This window comes from Oncorhynchus gorbuscha, linkage group LG14 (assembly GCF_021184085.1).
Source record: "Oncorhynchus gorbuscha isolate QuinsamMale2020 ecotype Even-year linkage group LG14, OgorEven_v1.0, whole genome shotgun sequence".
Taxonomy (NCBI): Eukaryota; Metazoa; Chordata; class Actinopteri; order Salmoniformes; family Salmonidae; genus Oncorhynchus; species Oncorhynchus gorbuscha.
Window position 1 is genome coordinate 76,829,602 of NC_060186.1, and position 17,406 is coordinate 76,847,007.

Consider the following 17,406-nt stretch of genomic DNA (forward strand, 5'->3'; position numbering starts at 1 on the left):
TAGACCGGAGGCTGTAGACCGGAGGCTGTAGACCGGAGGCTGTAGACCGGAGGCTGTAGACCGGAGGCTGTAGACCGGAGGCTGTAGACCGGAGGCTGTAGACCGGAGGCTGTAGACCGGAGGCTGTAGACCGGAGGCTGTAGACCGGAGGCTGTAGACCGGAGGCGGAGGCTAGACCGGAGGCTGTAGACCGGAGGCTGTAGACCGGAGGCTGTAGACCGGAGGCTGTAGACCGGAGGCTGTAGACCGGAGGCTGTAGACCGGAGGCTGTAGACCGGAGGCTGTAGACCGGAGGCTGTAGACCGGAGGCTGTAGACCGGAGGCTGTAGACCGGAGGCTGTAGACCGGAGGCTGTAGACCGGAGGCTGTAGACCGGAGGCTGTAGACGGAGGCTGTAGACCGGAGGCTGTAGACCGGAGGCTGTAGACCGGAGGCTGTAGACCGGAGGCTGTAGAGAGGCTGTAGACCGGAGGCTGTAGACCGGAGGCTGTAGACGGAGGCTGTAGAGGCTGTAGACCGGAGGCTGTAGACCGGAGGCTGTAGACCGGAGGCTGTAGACCGGAGGCTGTAGACCGGAGGCTGTAGACCGGAGGCTGTAGACCGGAGGCTGTAGACCGGAGGCTGTAGACCGGAGGCTGTAGACCGGAGGCTGTAGACCGGAGGCTGTAGACCGGAGGCTGTAGACCGGAGGCTGTAGACCGGAGGCTGTAGGAGGCTGTAGACCGGAGGCTGTAGACCGGAGGCTGTAGACCGGAGGCTGTAGGAGGCTGTAGACCGGAGGCTGTAGACCGGAGGCTGTAGACCGGAGGCTGTAGACCGGAGGCTGTAGACCGGAGGCTGTAGACCGGAGGCTAGACCGGAGGCTGTAGACCGGAGGCTGTAGACCGGAGGCTGTAGACCGGAGGCTGTAGACGGAGGCTGTAGACCGGAGGCTAGACCGGAGGCTGTAGACCGGAGGCTGTAGACCGGAGGCTGTAGACCGGAGGCTGTAGACCGGAGGCTGTAGACCGGAGGCTGTAGACCGGAGGCTGTAGACCGGAGGCTAGACCGGAGGCTGTAGACCGGAGGCTGTAGACCGGAGGCTGTAGACCGGAGGCTGTAGACCGAGGCTGTAGACCGGAGGCTGTAGACCGGAGGCTGTAGACCGGAGCTGTAGACCGGAGGCTGTAGACCGGAGGCTGTAGACCGGAGGCTGTAGACCGGAGGCTGTAGACCGGAGGCTGTAGACCGGAGGCTGTAGAGGCCGGAGGCTGTAGACCGGAGGCTAGACCGGAGGCTGTAGACCGGAGGCTGTAGACCGGAGGCTGTAGACCGGAGGCTGTAGACCCGGAGGCTGTAGACCGGAGGCTGTAGACCGGAGGCTGTAGACCGGAGGCTGTAGACCGGAGGCTGTAGACCGGAGGCTGTAGACCGGAGGCTGTAGACCGGAGGCTGTAGACCGGAGGCTGTAGACCGGAGGCTGAGACCGGAGGCTGTAGACCGGAGGCTACGGAGGCGGAGGCTGTAATACACCGGAGGCTGTAGACCGGAGGCTGTAGACCGGAGGCTGTAGACCGGAGGCTGTAGACCGGAGGCTGTAGACGGAGGCTGTAGACCGGAGGCTGTAGACCGGAGGCTGTAGACCGGAGGCTGTAGACCGGAGGCTGTAGACCGGAGGCTGTAGACCGGAGGCTGTAGACCGGAGGCTGTAGACCGGAGGCTGTAGACCGGAGGCTGTAGACCGGAGGCTGTAGACCGGAGGCTGTAGACCGGACCCGGAGGCTGTAGACCGGAGGCTGTAGACCGGAGGCTGTAGACCGGATACGGATAGGCTGTAGACCGGAGGCTGTAGACCGGAGGCTGTAGACCGGAGGCTGTAGACCGGAGGCTGTAGACCGGAGGCTACGGAGGCTGTAGACCGGAGGCTGTAGACCGGAGGCTGTAGACCGGAGGCTGTAGACCGGAGGCTGTAGACCGGAGGCTGTAGACCGGAGGCTGTAGACCGGAGGCTGTAGACCGGAGGCTGTAGACCGGAGGCTGTAGACCGGAGGCTGTAGACCGGAGGCTGTAGACCGGAGGCTGTAGACCGGAGGCTAGACCGGAGGCTGTAGACCGGAGGCTGTAGACCGGGAGGCTGTAGACCGGAGGCTGTAGACCGGAGGCTGTAGACCGGAGGCTGTAGACCGGAGGCTGTAGACCGGAGGCTGTAGACCGGAGAGGCTGTAGACCGGAGGCTGTAGACCGGAGGCTGTAGACCGGAGGCTACGGAGGCTGTAGACCGGAGGCTGTAGACCGGAGGCTGTAGACCGGAGGCTGTAGACCGGAGGCTGTAGACCGGAGGCTGTAGACCGGAGGCTGTAGACCGGAGGCTGTAGACCGGAGGCTGTAGACCGGAGGCTGTAGACCGCTGGGAGGCTGTAGACCGGAGGCTGTAGACCGGAGGCTGTAGACCGGAGGCTGTAGGAGGCTGTAGACCGGAGGCTGTAGAGAGGCTGTAGACCGGAGGCTGTAGACCGGAGGCGGAGGCTGTAGACCGGAGGCTGTAGACCGGAGGCTGTAGACCGGAGGCTGTAGACCGGAGGCTGTAGACCGGAGGCTGTAGACCGGAGGCTGTAGACCGGAGGCTGTAGACCGGAGGCTGTAGACCGGAGGCTGTAGACCGGAGGCCGGAGGCTGTAGACCGGAGGCTGTAGACCGGAGGCTGTAGACCGGAGGCTGTAGACCGGAGGCTGTAGACCGGAGGCTGTAGACCGGAGGCTGTAGACCGGAGGCTGTAGACCGGAGGCTGTAGACCGGAGGCTGTAGACCGGAGGCTAGACCGGAGGCTGTAGACCGGAGGCTGTAGACCGGAGGCTGTAGACCGGAGGCTGTAGACCGGAGGCTGTAGAGAGGCTGTAGACCGGAGGCTGTAGACCGGAGGCTGTAGACCGGAGGCTGTAGACCGGAGGCTGTAGACCGGAGGCTGTAGACCCTATACTGTAGACCCTATAGACTGTAGACCCTATAGACTGTAGACCCTATACTGTAGTCTATAGACTGTAGTCTATAGACTGTAGTCTATAGACTGTAGTCTATAGACTGTAGTCCCTATACTGTAGTCTATAGACTGTAGTCCCTATACTGTAGACTGTAGACCCTATACTGTAGTCTATAGACTGTAGACCCTATACTGTAGTCTATAGACTGTAGACCCTATACTGTAGTCTATAGACTGTAGTCTGTAGACTGTAGACCCTATACTGTAATACATAGGCTGTAGACCCTATACTGTAATACATAGGCTGTAGACCCTATACTGTAATACATAGGCTGTAGACCCTATACTGTAATACATAGGCTGTAGACCCTATACTGTATTCTATAGACTGTATTCTATAGACTGTAATACATAGACTGTATTCTATAGACTGTAGACCCTATACTGTAGTCTATAGACTGTAGTCTGTAGACTGTAGACCCTATACTGTAATACATAGGCTGTAGACCCTATACTGTAATACATAGGCTGTAGACCCTATACTGTAATACATAGGCTGTAGTCTGTAGACTGTAGACCCTATACTGTAATACATAGACTGTAGTCTATAGACTGTAGACCCTATACTGTAATACATAGACTGTAGTCTATAGACTGTAGACTGTAGACTGTAGACCCTATACTGTAATACATAGGCTGTAGACTGTAGACCCTATACTGTAATACATAGACTGTAGACTGTAGACCCTATACTGTAGTCTATAGACTGTAGACCCTATACTGTAGTCTATAGACTGTAGACCCTATACTGTAGTCTATAGACTGTAGACCCTATACTGTAATACATAGACTGTAGACCCTATACTGTAATACATAGACTGTAGTCTGTAGACTGTAGACTATAGACTGTAGACCCTATACTGTAATACATAGGCTGTATTGGTTCTGTTGGTAGTTCCATTCTACATTATGCTCAAATATCCACAGGAGCCGACTTGGCCAGACTATACAAGTGTTACTTCAGTGTTCACAGTAAACACGCGCTGGAAGTTGCTACAGAATACTCACAACGTTCAAGTTTACGCCTCACAAGACCTGAAAATTAGCTCCCCCCCCCCCCCTCCCAAATGTTGAAGGAGCAGTTGGCCTTGTCGCCCATGCCTGTCCAAGCCTATCTGTGTGAGAAGAACCACACGTGTGAATGGTGCAGTGTGGATCTGGATGTGATTGCTAAGTGATGGGATTAAAGGGTTGAGGGGTGATCTCGTCAGTCATTCAGGGTGATCTGTAAAGGACTATGATGGTATTGATTTGAATGCCTACTGTATAACATGGGATTGGTATAATGGTAATGATAATAAGCATGAATATTTCATGTCTTGTAAAATATCAATTGTAAAATATATTCTGAAATACGTGTGTACGTGTGTTTTCATATCAGATTGCATCTACTGTATTGGTGTCTAAGATGAGTGAACATGACTTTATAAAGGAGTTTATTAAGATATCCTCTGTATGTTGTTCCAGGATTGACCTTGCCAAGCCAGACCAGCCCAACCAGATAGAACTGGGGAGGAAGGAGGACAGCAGAGTACACAAGCTCTTCCTGGACCCCACAGGTGAGAACCGGGGAGCTCTTTCAGGACCCCACAGGTGAGAACCGGGGAGCTCTTTCAGGACCCCACAGGTGAGAACCGGGGAGCAGGAAAATAAAGTAGAATACTTGAAAAGTACTCCCAGAGATGGAATGGCATCAGCATCCTCCAACTCATTCATGTTTTACCTCATTGTCAGATTAGTATTTGTGCTAACTGATACATTTTCCATAGGCGTACTTCTCAGGTAAATTATCAACAGAGTTTGACGTTTTAATTCATAGCTAGTTAATGTGAGTAATCGGGGCAGCAGGGTAGCCTAGGTTCGGCAGGGTAGCCTAGTGGTTAGAGCGTTGGACTAGTAACCGGAATGTTGCAAGTTCAAATCCCCGAGCTGACAAGGTACAAATCTGTCATTCTGCCCCTAAACAGGCAGTTAACCCACTGTTCCTAGGCCATCATTGAAAATAAGAATTTGTTCTTAACTGACTTGCCTAGTTAAATAAAGGTAACATAAAAATCATCACACCATTATGGTTAATCGAATTACTACCCCAAAGTAAAGACAGTTAAGTATGTACCAATTCCCAATAGTCTTAGTTATTTTATTTTGGTGCATGCTGAAATGGGCTGAATCTCAAACCGAGCACTCTATATGCTTGCTCACTAGTCAATCTGAAACACTAGTTGTCGAGCCATCGAGGGCTCCACTGCGTCTTTCGCAGGCCTCTTTTATTGAGTGGGCATCCTGTGCCGACGCCTTGCCCTTAGCAACGAGTTCTTCCCATGAATCTGTGTTACCAAGCAACAACAGTCAAATCAAATGTTTATTTGTCACATACACATGGTTAGCAGATGTTAATGCGAGTGTAGCGAAATGCTTGTGCTTCTAGTTCCGACAATGCAGTGATAACCAACAAGTAATTTAACTAACAATTCCAAAACTACTGTCTTATACACAGTGTAAGGGGATAAGGAGTATGTACATAAGGATATATGAATGAGTGATGGTACAGAGCAGCATACAGTAGATGGTATCGAGTACAGTATATACATATGAGATGAGTATGTAGACAAAGTAAACAAAGTGGCATAGTTAAAGTGGCTAGTGATACATGTATTACATAAGGATGCAGTCGATGATGTAGAGTACAGTATATACATATGCATATGAGATGAATAATGTAGGGTAAGTAACATTATATAAGGTAGCATTGTTTAAAGTGGCTAGTGATATATTTACATCATTTCCCATCAAATCCCATTATTAAAGTGGCTGGAGTTGGGTCAGTGTCAATGACGGTGTGTTGGCAGCAGCCACTCAATGTTAGTGGTGGCTGTTTAACAGTCTGATGGCCTTGAGATAGAAGCTGTTTTTCAGTCTCTCGGTCCCAGCTTTGATGCACCTGTACTGACCTCGCCTTCTGGATGATAGCGGGGTGAACAGGCAGTGGTTCGGGTGGTTGATGTCCTTGATTATCTTTATGGCCTTCCTGTAACATCGGGTGGTGTAGGTGTCCTGGAAGGCAGGTAGTTTGCCCCCGGTGATGCGTTGTGCAGTCCTCACTACCCTCTGGAGAGCCTTACGGTTGAGGGCGGAGCAATTGCCGTACCAGGCGGTGATACAGCCCGCCAGGATGCTCTTGATTGTGCATCTGTAGAAGTTTGTGAGTGCTTTTGGTGACAAGCCGAATTTCTTCAGCCTCCTGAGGTTGAAGAGGCGCTGCTGCGCCTTCACGACGCTGTCAGTGTGAGTGGACCAATTCAGTTTGTCTGTGATGTGTATGCCGAGGAACTTAAAACTAGCTACCCTCTCCACTACTGTTCCATCGATGTGGATAGGGGGGTGTTCCCTCTGCTGTTTCCTGAAGTCCACAATCATCTCCTTAGTTTTGTTGACGTTGAGTGTGAGGTTATTTTCCTGACACCACACTCCGAGGGCCCTCACCTCCTCCCTGTAGGCCGTCTCGTCGTTGTTGGTAATCAAGCCTACCGCTGTTGTGTCATCCGCAAACTTGATGATTGAGTTGGAGGCGTGCGTGGCCACGCAGTTGTGGGTGAACAGGGAGTACAGGAGAGTGCTCAGAACACACCCTTGTGGGGCCCCCGTGTTGAGGATCAGCGGGGAGGAGATGTTGTTGCCTACCCTCACCACCTGGAGGCGGCCCGTCAGGAAGTCCAGTACCCAGTTGCACAGGGCGGGGTCGAGACCCAGGGTCTCGAGCTTGATGACGAGCTTGGAGGGTACTATGGTGTTGAATGCCGAGCTGTAGTCGATGAACAGCATTCTCACATAGGTATTCCTCTTGTCCAGGTGGGTTAGGGCAGTGTGCAGTGTGGTTGAGATTGCATCGTCTGTGGACCTATTTGGGCGGTAAGCAAATTGGAGTGGGTCTAGGGTGTCAGGTAGGGTGGAGGTGATATGGTCCTTGACTAGTCTCTCAGCTTACCAACCAGCTAATGCAACAATGAATAATGTTCCTTTCATAAGCTAGTGCAACTAATCAGATATCTGTGTATTTCTGATTATTCAGTAGTATTACATCAATGATTAAACGCAGGTCTCCCCCGTCCCCTGCAGGGTCCCACCTGGTGATTTCTCTCAGTACCAGCGAGTGTCTGTATCTGAACAGGAACACCCAGAAGGTGAGGTCTCTGTCCCGCTGGAGAGGACACCTCATAGAGAGTGTAGGCTGGAACAAGCTGCTAGGGACAGAGACCAACACTGGGCCCATCCTAGTGGGAACCAGCCAGGGAATCATCTTCGAGGCTGAGATCTCTGCTTCAGAGGGAAGCCTGTTTAACACCAACCCTGACCAGTACTTCAAACAGGTGAGCACACACACACACACACACACACACACACACACACACACACACACACACACACACACACACACACACACACACACACACACACACACACACACACACACACACACACACACACACAGTAGGCTACTTCAAACAGGTCAGTGATGGGATCTGAAAATAAACATTGAGTGACAAAATACAACATCGCCCCAAGATGATGTTTTGTAGATTGAACCAATGGAAAGCCATGCTTATCAAACCTCTTGGCATTCAAACTAATTCATGCTGATTTGGTTACTACTAGGGATGCACGATATATCGCAATCGGACGATATTAGCTATAAAATAAAAAAAAGCCAACATCGGCTCTGTCTAGTTTAACGCCGCTGTCAAAGCTGACGTGCATAACCTGTATAATATAGATGGGTGACGTGATGACGCCACGAAAGAGACCGCGCTACGCGTGCAACACAGCATTCCTAACCTGGCCCACAATGTCTACTGCGTGGATCTATTTTGAAGTTTCAAAGGAAGATAACAAAAAAAGTCCATATGCAACATTTGTGCTGCTATTTATTTCCCGAGGGAGAAAGTGAAATCTTTCAATAGCACAAAACCCTAATTCCTCATCAGTGCATCCCCCCCCCAAGACGTTCAGCGACTTAGAACAAAAGCAGAAGAAGAGAACTAAGCGCACACTTCCAATAACTAAACAAGTTTAATTCGAGCAGAAAGAGCAAGGACATTTCAGCGAGACAACTCAAACACGAAATCCATTAACGCCAAGATAATGGCGTCAGTTAATTAAGAACAAATTCTTATTTTCAATGACTGCCTAGGAACAGTGGGTTAACTGGTCTAGGAACAGTGGGTTAACTGGTCTAGGAACAGTGGGTTAACTGGTCTAGGAACAGTGGGTTAACTGGTCTAGGAACAGTGGGTTAACTGGTCTAGGAACAGTGGGTTAACTGGTCTAGGAACAGTGGGTTAACTGGTCTAGGAACAGTGGGTTAACTGGTCTAGGAACAGTGGGTTAACTGGTCTAGGAACAGTGGGTTAACTGGTCTAGGAACAGTGGGTTAACTGGTCTAGGAACTGGTCTAGGAACAGTGGGTTAACTGGTCTAGGAACAGTGGGTTAACTGGTCTAGGAACAGTGGATTAACTGGTCTAGGAACAGTGGGTTAACTGGTCTCAGTGGGTTAGGAACAGTGGGTTAACTGGTCTAGGAACAGTGGGTTAACTGGTCTAGGAACAGTGGGTTAACTGGTCTAGGAACAGTGGGTTAACTGGTCTAGGAACAGTGGGTTAACTGGTCTAGGAACAGTGGGTTAACTGGTCTAGGAACAGTGGGTTAACTGGTCTAGGAACAGTGGGTTAACTGGTCTAGGAACAGTGGGTTAACTGGTCTAGGAACAGTGGGTTAACTGGTCTAGGAACAGTGGGTTAACTGCCTTGTTCAGGGTCAGAATGACAGATTTGTACCTTGTCAGCTCGGGTATTTGATCTTACAACCTTTCCGTTTCACATCCGTTACATCAGCACCACCGCTAACTAAGCTAGCCGTTTCACATCCGTTACAGCAGCACCGTGCATTCCTAGTTACTGTGCATTCCTAGTTACTGTGCATTCCTGTGCATTCCTGTGCATTCCTAGTTACTGTGCATTCCTAGTTACTGTGCATTCCTAGTTACTGTGCATTCATTGGTTACACTCCATGTGAACTTCAGAAGCTTCTGTGACTGTATTTAATGTAGCATTTAGATTTGCATTTTTTTCTACCAAACCAGTCCTTATTATAATGTGTAATGTGTGTAATTGAAACACAGGTCCACTCCCTGGAGGAGGACGGGAAGCCTGCTCCTGTGTGCTGTATAGAGGTGGAGAGAGGTCCGGAGTCTAAAGTCGTCATCATCGCCACCACCAGGAAGCGTCTGTTCCAGTTCGTAGGTCGTGTGGCGGAGGGGTCCGAGCAGCAAGGCTTCAGCTCCGTCTTTTCGCAGAACCAGGTCTGTTTGCAGCGGCTTTTTTTAAACAGGGCAAATGGCAACCTATTTACTATGTAGTGTATTTACACTCCCTATTTACTATGTAGTGCATTTACACTCCCTATTTACTATGTAGTGCATTTACACTCCCTATTTACTATGTAGTGCATTTACACTCCCTATTTACTATGTAGTGCATTTACACTCCCTATTTACTATGTAGTGCATTTACACTCCCTATTTACTATGTAGTGCATTTACACTCCCTATTTACTATGTAGTGCATTTACACTCCCTATTTACTATGTAGTGCATTTACACTCCCTATTTACTATGTAGTGCATTTACACTCCCTATTTACTATGTAGTGCATTTACACTCCCTATTTACTATGTAGTGCATTTACACTCCCTATTTACTATGTAGTGCATTTACACTCCCTATTTACTATGTAGTGCATTTACACTCCCTATTTACTATGTAGTGCATTTACACTCCCTATTTACTATGTAGTGCATTTACACTCCCTATTTACTATGTAGTGCATTTACACTCCCTATTTACTATGTAGTGCATTTACTATGTAGTGCATTTACACTCCCTATTTACTATGGAGTGCATTTACACTCCCTATTTACTATGGAGTGCATTTACACTCCCTATTTACTATGTAGTGCATTTACACTCCTATTTACTATGGAGTGCATTTACTATTTACTCCCTATTTACTATGGAGTGCATTTACACTCCCTATTTACTATGGAGTGCATTTACACTCCCTATTTACTATGTAGTGCATTTACTATGTAGTGCATTTACACTCCCTATTTACTATGGAGTGCATTTACACTCCCTATTTACTATGGAGTGCATTTACACTCCCTATTTACTATGGAGTGCATTTACACTCCCTATTTACTATGGAGTGCATTTACACTCCCTATTTACTATGGAGTGCATTTACACTCCCTATTTACTATGGAGTGCATTTACACTCCCTATTTACTATGGAGTGCATTTACACTCCTATTTACTATGGAGTGCATTTACACTCCCTATTTACTATGGAGTGCTATTTACTATGGAGTGCATTTCCCTATTTACTATGGAGTGCATTTACTATGGAGTGCATTTACACTCCTATTTACTATGGAGTGCATTTACACTCCCTATTTACTATGGAGTGCATTTACACTCCTATTTACTATGGAGTGCATTTACCTCCCTATTTACTATGGAGTGCATTTACAGTGCATTTCCCTATTTACTATGGAGTGCATTTACACTCCCTATTTACTATGGAGTGCATTTACACTCCCTATTTACTATGGAGTGCATTTACACTCCTATTTACTATGGAGTGCATTTACACTCCCTATTTACTATGGAGTGCATTTACACTCCCTATTTACTATGGAGTGCATTTACACTCCCTATTTACTATGGAGTGCATTTACACTCCCTATTTACTATGGAGTGCATTTACACTCCTATTTACTATGGAGTGCATTTACACATTTACACCCTATTTACTATGGAGTGCATTTACACTCCCTATTTACTATGGAGTGCATTTACACTCCCTATTTACTATGGAGTGCATTTACACTCCCTATTTACTATGGAGTGCATTTACACTCCCTATTTACTATGGAGTGCATTTACACTCCCTATTTACTATGGAGTGCATTTACACTCCCTATTTACTATGGAGTGCATTTACACTCCCTATTTACTATGGAGTGCATTTACACTCCCTATTTACTATGGAGTGCATTTACACTCCATGCACTGTTCTCACTTCTCTAATGACCTCTAGCAACTATGCCATTTATTGTTATATTTGTTGTTATAGCTTGTTTTATAAACTGTGGTTCAAGCCCTGAATACTGATTGGCTGACAGAATCTTCATTTTTACTCCTCTAATTAAGTTGTTAACCAGTTTTATAATAGCAATGAGGCACATCGGGGGTTTGTGGTATATGTCCAATATACCACGGCTAAGGGCTGTATCTAGACTCTCAGCGTTGTGTCGTACATAAGAACAGCCCATAGCCGTGGTATATTGTCCATATACCACACCCCCTTGGGCCTTATTGCTTAAATATTAAGCTGCTCCCCAGTTACCAGTATAATGATTTATCATTTGTTATAAGCATGTATAAGCCTTTTAGAATATCTTATGACAGTGCTTATAAGAGGTTACGCCTTTATTACTACTAGGAGCTGCTGCCCAGCTTCCAGGAGTTTCCGTTTAACATGGGCTACAGTGAGATCACCTTCTACACCTCCAAGCTCAGGTCCTGCCCCAAGGCCTTCGCATGGATGATGGGTAATGGAGTTCTCTACGGTCAGCTGGACTACATCAGGCCGGACTCGGTGCTCAGTGATGTGCAGGTACCGTTGTTATGCTATTATATAGTGCTCAGTATTTAGGCTAGTGTACTTTCAGGTTTGATGTGTTGTAGAGGTAAGCTCCCTTAAATACGTTTTGTCAGTGGTCTTTCAAAATAATTATATTGTAATGAAATTCATATAGCTGAAGCACTGATGAATAAATAAAATAATACATTCTCTCTCTCCATCAGGTGTGGGACTACACCCCAGACATAGACTTCAGTTTCAACAAGCCCATCTCCATCGTGTTGACTCAGTTCCACTTTCTACTCCTCCTCCCCGACCGCGTCAAGGCCATCTGCACCCTCAACGGACAGGTAGGGTCACACACACACGCACGGACACGTACGGACAGGTAGGGTCAAACACACACGCACGGACACGTACCGACAGGTGGACCTCTGTCTGCTTAGTCTTTGGTTACAGGTTACTGTAAAAGGTGTAGGCCAGGTTACTGTAAAAGGTGTAGGCCAGGTTACTGTAAAAGGTGTAGGCCAGGTTACTGTAAAAGGTGTAGGCCAGGTTACTGTAAAAGCATGTTTGTGAAAACTGCTGATGTAAAACAAAATGTTTTTTTAAACCACTGAAATTTTCCAAAACAGCATCTTATTCCTCATATTGTGCTCTATGAAGTACTGCACTACGATGAACTCTTGGTCTGACCAATTGGAATCCACTCTTCAAGATTGTTTTGATCACACGGACAGGGATATGTTCCGGGTTACCTCTGAGAATAGTATTGATGTAGGCATAGAGAATAGTGATGCACCGGTATGATGTTTTAGGCCGATACTGATATCCATCCAATATTTTCCTAGCCACCCCCCCCCCCCAAAAAAAACCGATACCGAAATGTAACATTTTTGCAGCCTTTTAAGCATTCTAATAGTTAACACACACACATGGACGCAGTGCAAGAGGCGTCACTACAGTCCCTGGTTTGAATCCAGGCTGTATCACATCTGGCTGTGATTGGGAGTCTCATAGGGCGGTGCACAATTGGCCCAGCGTTGTCCGGGTTGTCATTGTAAATAAGAATTTGTTCTTAAATGACTTGCCTAGTTAAATAAAGGTTACACACACACACACACAAAAGTTATTTTGTTGGCATTTAAGTATGTCCCCATTACCAGTAAAACATCATCAAAACATTTCTTTCATTTACTTGCTGTGCTGTTTCTTTGTCAAGTCGTTTAATTCTCAACCAGGATTTCTATGGAACGCCGTTTGGGTCTCTGCGTGTCAAAGATGCACGTTAAATAACACTATTTGATGTGTCATAAAACACGACATGATCTGTTTCACTAGCTATTGTGCAGCTAGCTAACTTTATAGCTAGGTGTCATCATCTAAAATCACCCAATTTATAATACAGTTCTTATTTTATTAATGGTCGGAGCCATCTATGTGAAGCTAGCCACAATAGTGGACTTTTGGGTTAGCCTTCAAAATTAAAGTAAGGCATAATTCTACTATTTATATTCAATTGCTTCACTGTCAATGACATACTTTTACTTTGAAGCCGAACTGCAAATTCCACTATTGTACCTAATCCTTATTGTGGCTAGCTTCACAATACATAACCTGGTCCGGGTGAGCCTCAATAGCCAGATGAAGCTAGCTGGCTGCTTATAACGTTAGCTTTGGGCAACAGGGTTAAGTAGCTGGCTAGCTATTGACGTTCAATTTCAATAGACGAACAACAAGTGGCAACCTAGCTAATACTCACAAGGATTCTTAAATCATTGCTAAGAATAATCAGAAGGGCTGCAGATTCTACTGGTCATTGTTTTCAGGCTGGTTGTATTGGTGCTAGCTAGGTACCAAGCTAAAGCTAGCTACCTCAGAAGTTGTGGTCAAACTTTGTGCTTTATTACCAAAGCGGTATTATAAACACATCGTTTGTGGCCGGTGTTTGCTTGTTTGTAGACTTTTTTTTTGTACAGCTTTGACAGTGCTACTGTGTCTTTTTTGACAAGCAAAGACCCAAACGGCGTTCCATAGTATGTAAGTCAGGAAGCTAATAGTAGTGACGCTATTACTGTGTAACTCCGGTAGGGAAACATCTGAAAAATAGTGCGTTTGGTAGTTTTGTCCCGGTGCTCGAACATTTGGCGAAAGCCAACTTCACCCGCGACAGAGAACAGTTGACTGTCAAGGGCAATGAATTCCATTATCTTGGCGTTAATCGATTTCGCCTTTGAGTTGTCTCTCTGAAATGTTCTTACTCTTTCAAATGACTGCTGCACTTGTTGACTGCTCCATCCACACAGCAGACATTGTGGACGAGGTTCGGAATGCTGTGTTGCACGTATAGCGAAACATTTTACATTTTAAGTTGGTAGCTTTGACATTGATTTTTAACATTGCCGTTAAACTATACATCGGGCCGATACCGATGTTGACATTTTTAGCTAATATCGTCCGATTACGATATGTTTACGATATGTTCATCGATATATCGTGCATCCCTAATAGAGAACGTTGTTCCCACTGAGAAGATTAGGACTTATCCTAACCAAAAACTGTGACAGATGGAAATATTAGCATAAAACTGAAACCACCACATTTAACCACAGCAAGGTGACTGGGAGCATGGATGTGTACAAACAGACCAGCTATGACCTCGATAAGACAGTCAGTAGCAAAACAACAGTTCAGAAAGTGGAGTCTAAATTCAACGGCTCAGACAGGAGACGATTGTGGCAGGGACTCCAGACCAATGTTCCCTCTGAGCTCCGGGCGTGCGCAGCTCCCATCGGACTCTTTGTCTCTCTCTCTCTCGTTCCCTCTCTCACTGCACCAAAATATATCTACTTTCTATCCCAGTACACAGCCAGCAGGGCATGCTACTCATTTCTGCCGCAAATGTCTTCCTGGGAACTCAGAACATTGTGGTGAGCAATTCCCGATGAGCCCATGAAAGGGCAGAGAGCATTATGGGGGAAGTGTGTGAGATTGAACTTTTAGTTAACATATTCAATGTTTCCCCTTTACTGTGGGAATTGTGCTCGAATCAACGTAATATAATATTAAACACTGGAATGGTAGATGTGCAGAAGATTAATGTGCAAAGTAGAAATACTGGGTGCAAAAGATAAAGAATGCTAAATAAATAAATGCTAGATAAATAAATACTGTTTGGGAATGAGGTAGGTAGATAAATGGCCTGTTTACAGATGGGCTATGTACAGGTGCAGTTATCTGTGAGCTGCTCTGACAGCCGGTGCTTAAAGCTAGTGCGGGAGATGTGAGTCTCCAGCTTCAGAGATTTTTGCAGTTTGTTCCAGTCATTGGCAGCAGAGAACTGGAAGGAAATACGACCAAAGGAGGAATTGGCTTTGGGGGTGACCAGTGAGATATCCCTGCTGGAGCACGTGCTACGAGTGGGTGCTGCTATGGTGACCAGTGAGATATCCCTGCTGGAGCACGTGCTATGAGTGGGTGCTGCTATGAGTGGGTGCTGAGAAGGTGGGGCTTTACCTAGCAGAGACTTGTAGATGACCTGTAGCCAGTGGGTTTGGCAACGAGTATGAATCGAGGGCCAACCAATGAAAGCTTACAGGTCGCAATGGTGGGTAGTGTATGGGGCTTTGGGGACAAAACGGATGGCACTGTGATAGACTGCATCCAGTTTTTTTTAGTAGAGTGTTGGAGGCTATTTTATAGATGACATCACCGAAGTCGAGGATCGGTAGGATGGTCAGTTTTACAAGGGTATGTTTGGCAGCACGAGTGAAGGATGCTTTGTTGCAATATAGGAAGCCAATTCTAGATTCAATTTTGGATTGGAGATGCTTAATGTGAGTCTGGAATGAGAGTTTACAGTCTAACCAGACACCTAGGTATTTGTAGTTGTCCACATATTCTAAGTCAGAGCCGTCCAGAGTAGTGATGCTGGATGGGCGAGCAGGTATGGTCAGTGATCGGTTGAATAGCATGCATTTAGTTTTACTTGCGTTTAAGAGCAGTTGGTGGCCACGAAGGAGAGTTGTATGGCATTGAAGCTCGTCTGGAGGTTAGTTAACACAGGGGGCCAGAAGTATACAGAATGGTGTCGTTTGCGTAGAGGTGTACCAGAGAATCACCAGCAGCAAGAGCAACATCATTGATGTATACAGAGAAGAGAGTCGGCCCGAGGAATGATCCCTGTGGCACCCCATAGAGACTGCCAGAGGTCCGGACAACAGGCCCTCTGATTTGACACACTGAACTCTTATCAGAGAAGTAGTTGGTAAACCAGGCGAGGCAATCATTTGAGAAACCAAGGCTGTCCAGTCTGCCAATAAGAATGTGGTGATTGACAGAGTCGAAAGCCTTGGCCAGGTCGATGAATATGGCTGCACAGTAATATCTCTTATCAATGGTGGTTATGATGTTGTTTAGGACCTTGAGCGTGGCTGAGGTGCACCCGTGACCAGCTCTGAAACCAGATTGCATAGCGGAGAAGGTACGGTGGGATTCGAAATGGTCAGTAATCTGTTTGTTAACTTAGCTTTCGAAGACCTTAGAAAGACAGGGTAGGATAGATATAGGTCTGTAGCAGTTTGGGTCTAGAGTGTCTCCCCCTTTGAAGAGGGGGATGACCTCGGCAGCTTTCCAATCTTTGGGAATCTCAGGGGACACGAAAGAGGTTGAACAGGCTAGTAATAGGGGTTGCAACAATTTAGGCAGATAATTTTAGAAAGAGAGGGTCCTGATTGTCTAGCCCGGCTGATTTGTACGGGTCCAGATTTTGCAGCTCTTTCAGAACATCAGCTATCTCGATTTGGGTAAAGGAGAAAAGGTTGGGGGCTTTGGCGGGTTGCCGTGGAGGGTGCAGGGCAGTTGACCGGGGTAGTCAGGTGGAGGTGCTCTTATTCTCCACAGACTTTATAGTGTCCCAGAACTCTTTTGTTAGTACTACAGGATGCAAATTTATGTTTCAAAAAGCTAGCCTTAGCTTTCCTAACTGCCTGTGTATATTTGTTCCTAACTTCCCTGAAAAGTTGCATATCACGGGGGCTATTCTATGCTAATGCAGAACGCCACAGGGTACAGCCTCAGTGTTCACAGTAGCTTAAAGCGGCTACAGCCTCCGTGTTCACAGTAACTTAAAGCGGCTACAGCCTCCGTGTTCACAGCAACTTAAAGCGGCTACAGCCTCCGTGTTCACAGCAACTTAAAGCGGCTACAGCCTCCGTGTTCACAGCAACTTAAAGCGGCTACAGCCTCCGTGTTCACAGCAACTTAAAGCGGCTACAGCCTCCGTGTTCACAGCAACAGCGGCACAGCCTCCGTGTTTAAAGCGGCTACAGCCTCCGTGTTCACAGCAGCTTAAAGCGGCTACAGCCTCCGTGTTCACAGCAGCTTAAAGCGGCTACAGCCTCCGTGTTCACAGTAGTTAAAGCGGCACAGCCTCCGTGCAACTTAAAGCGGCTACAGCCTCCGTGTTCACAGCAACTTAAAGCGGCTACAGCCTCCGTGTTCACAGCAACTTAAAGCGGCTACAGCCTCCGTGTTCACAGCAACTTAAAGCGGCTACAGCCTCCGTGTTCACAGCAACTTAAAGCGGCTACAGCCTCCGTGTTCACAGCAGCTTAAAGCGGCTACAGCCTCCGTGTTCACAGCAGCTTAAAGCGGCTACAGCCTCCGTGTTCACAGCAGCTTAAAGCGG

At 47.2% G+C, this 17,406-nt stretch overlaps 1 pseudogene across 1 annotated transcript in view; it reads left to right on the top strand.

The window, feature by feature from the left end:
* Positions 1 to 17,406, top strand: part of LOC123995415 — a 32,709-nt pseudogene that overhangs the window by 6,844 nt on the left and 8,459 nt on the right. The window contains exons 3-7 of the transcript XR_006831823.1: positions 4,484 to 4,575; positions 7,133 to 7,383; positions 9,194 to 9,373; positions 11,577 to 11,750; positions 11,942 to 12,067. The product of XR_006831823.1 is annotated as a vacuolar protein sorting-associated protein 18 homolog (transcript). The remainder of the gene's footprint in view (positions 1 to 4,483; positions 4,576 to 7,132; positions 7,384 to 9,193; positions 9,374 to 11,576; positions 11,751 to 11,941; positions 12,068 to 17,406) is intronic.